Below are 2,629 nucleotides of genomic sequence, written 5' to 3' on the forward strand. Positions count from 1 at the left end.
GACGGCGGGGGTCGGGGGCCGCTGCCCCTTCGGAGGGCTGGCTGCGATGCTGGCTGGCTGGAAACCCGGTGGAGGAGTTCGAGATGAAGGAGGACGAGCCGTGGTACGACCACCAGGACCTCCAGCAAGATCTCCAACTTGCTGCTGAGCTTGGGAAGATATTACTGGATCGGAACACAGAGCTGGAGGATTCTCTTCAGCAGATGTACACAACCAATCGGGAGCAGTTACAGGAAACTGAGTACCTGACCGAGCAGGTGGAGCTCCTGCGGCAGATGAAGGAGCAGCATGCGAAGGTTTATGAGCAGCTGGATGTTGCTGCAAGGGAGCTGCAAGAAACAAATCAAAAGCTTGTTGCTGACAGCAAGGCCTCACAGCAGAAGATTCTGAGCAATGGCTCTGTCTGTCCCTCACAGCCTGACTGAAACAATCGAATGCCTGCAAGCCAACATCGATCACCTCCAGGGCCAAGTGGAGGAGCTGAAGTCATCTGGCCAAGGGAGAAGGAGCCAGGGGAAGTGTGGCCAAAAGTCGGCACCCAGCTTCTCTGAAAGAGCTGTGTGACTTACGCCAGCACTGTGTATGACCATGTGTTTGCAGAAAAGGTCACTTCCTTGCCAAGTCAGCCAAGCCCCGACGACGAAGAAAACAAGCATTTGAAGAAGGCAGTGAGGACGCTGCAGGCACAGCTGAGCCTGGAGCGGCAGAGGCGGTGGCCTTGGAGGAGGAGTACGGGCTTGTGCTGAAGGAGAACAATGAGCTGGAACAGCAGCTGGGGGCCACTGGCGCCTACCAGGCCCGGGCGCTGGAGCTGGAGGCTGAGGTGGCTGAAATGCGGCGGGTGCTGCAGTCGGAGCGTCCCTTCGTGAATGGGGTCGAAAAGCTGGTACCCGACTCCCTATTTGTCCCTTTCAAAGAGCCTGGCCAGAGCCTGCTGGAGGAGATGCTGCTGACGGTGCCCGAGGCCCAGCGGAGGCCCCTCAAGCGCAGCAGCAGTGAGACGGTGCTCAGCAGCTTGGCCGGCGGTGACATCGTGAAGGGCCACGAGGAGACCTGCATCCGGAGGGCCAAGGCTGTGAAGCAGAGGGGTGTGTCCCTGCTGCAGGAAGTGGACACACAGTATAGCGCCCTGAAGGCCAAGTATGAGGAGCTGCTGAGGAAGTGCCAACAGCAGGAGGGGGACTCACTGTCCCACAAGGCTGTGCAGACTGCCAGGGCTCCAGCCAGGGACCCAGCTTCCAGGGACCCACCTGCTGCTGGTGCCCCCGAGCCTGCTGGGTCCCCCACCAGCACACCACCTCCCGAATACAAAGCACTCTTTGAGGAGATCTTCAGCTGCATCCAGAAGACGAAGCAGGAGATTGACGAGCAGAGAATGAAATATCGCTCTCTCCCCTCCCCTTAATGGGGCCTCCAGCTCCCTTGCTCATTTCCTATCTCCCATCACCCTTCTCCCACTCAGACATGTTTGTAGACCCCAAAGCCTGAAGTTGCTCACTACTTTGCTGACTCAGCAAGTGTGTAGATACAGTGAGGAAAGAGGATGGCTCCTGGTATCAGTTCCCTAACCCAGGTGCCTTTAGGCCCCGCAGTAAGCCCCTCCCATGACAAACTGGCCTCTGGCCGGCGCTGACTAGGCTGCCATTCTTGAGAAGCCCCGAAGCAGTGGGGGCAGAGCGGTGCTCCTGGAGAGGTAGGCCTGGAGCCTCCATAGGATGTACTTACATACACAGTGCCTACTACACTGGGAAAGGGCCGGGGAAACCGAGCTAAGGCGATCCCTGCTGCCTCCTGGCTTAACTTCTCAAAAATGTGGAAGTCAACCACCAACCTGAACTGTTCCCAAGCACTGTTGGATACTGTGAATTCATGAAGACCATTTAGGAGAAAGTAGGGGTCTAATCCAAAGAAACAGTATTAACCATTACTCCACACCTTAGAGTTTCCTTTGCTACCAGTCGAACTGTGACAGGTAATCCTAACACCTAAAGCACTGAGCACCCTGCAGAAAGGCGAGCTCTGCTGGACCCAAGTTCGCCTGTCGGCCTGCGCTCCACCCCAAAGGCCTCCACCCCATCCAGGTGTGTTCACGCAAAGTGCAGTGTTAGGGTAGCCGAGCACACGCCTACTTCCTTTCTTAAATACAAACGGGGAAAAGCTCTCCTGTGCTGTCTGAGCTGCTGACCTGCTCGGTGCCTGCGGCTCCCGTCAGGGGTTGGGCTTGGCTGCAGGAACCCCATCTGCTGCTTTACTGAACAGTGTTGGCATCATTCTAACTGTGGAAATGGATGACTCCTCGCACTTGCATACTTTAAAACTATTTAAGAGAACTGAGGTTCCAGTAATTGTATATATATATTTAAAAACCAAATAAAACTACCTATGAAAATGAAAAAAAAAAAAAATTCAACTAGCCCGGTCAGCATGGCACAGTGGTTGAGCATCGGCCCATGAACCAAAAGGTCACCGGTTTGATTCCTGGTCAGGGCACATACCCAGTTTTCAGGCTCAGATCCCAGTGTAGGGTGTACAAAAGGCAGCTGATCAATTATTCCCTCTCATCATTGATGTTTGTCTCTCTCTTCTTTCTCCCTTCCTCTCTGAAATCAATAAAAATATATTTTAAAAA

At 54.4% G+C, this 2,629-nt stretch overlaps 1 pseudogene; it reads left to right on the forward strand.

The window, feature by feature from the left end:
• Positions 1-58: 58 nt before the first annotated feature.
• Positions 59-2,311, forward strand: LOC102440342 (annotated as a pseudogene).
• The last annotated feature ends 318 nt before the right edge of the window (positions 2,312-2,629 follow it).

The sequence above is a fragment of the Myotis lucifugus genome, unplaced genomic scaffold, assembly GCF_000147115.1.
Source record: "Myotis lucifugus unplaced genomic scaffold, Myoluc2.0 scaffold_521, whole genome shotgun sequence".
NCBI classification, from domain to species: Eukaryota; Metazoa; Chordata; class Mammalia; order Chiroptera; family Vespertilionidae; genus Myotis; species Myotis lucifugus.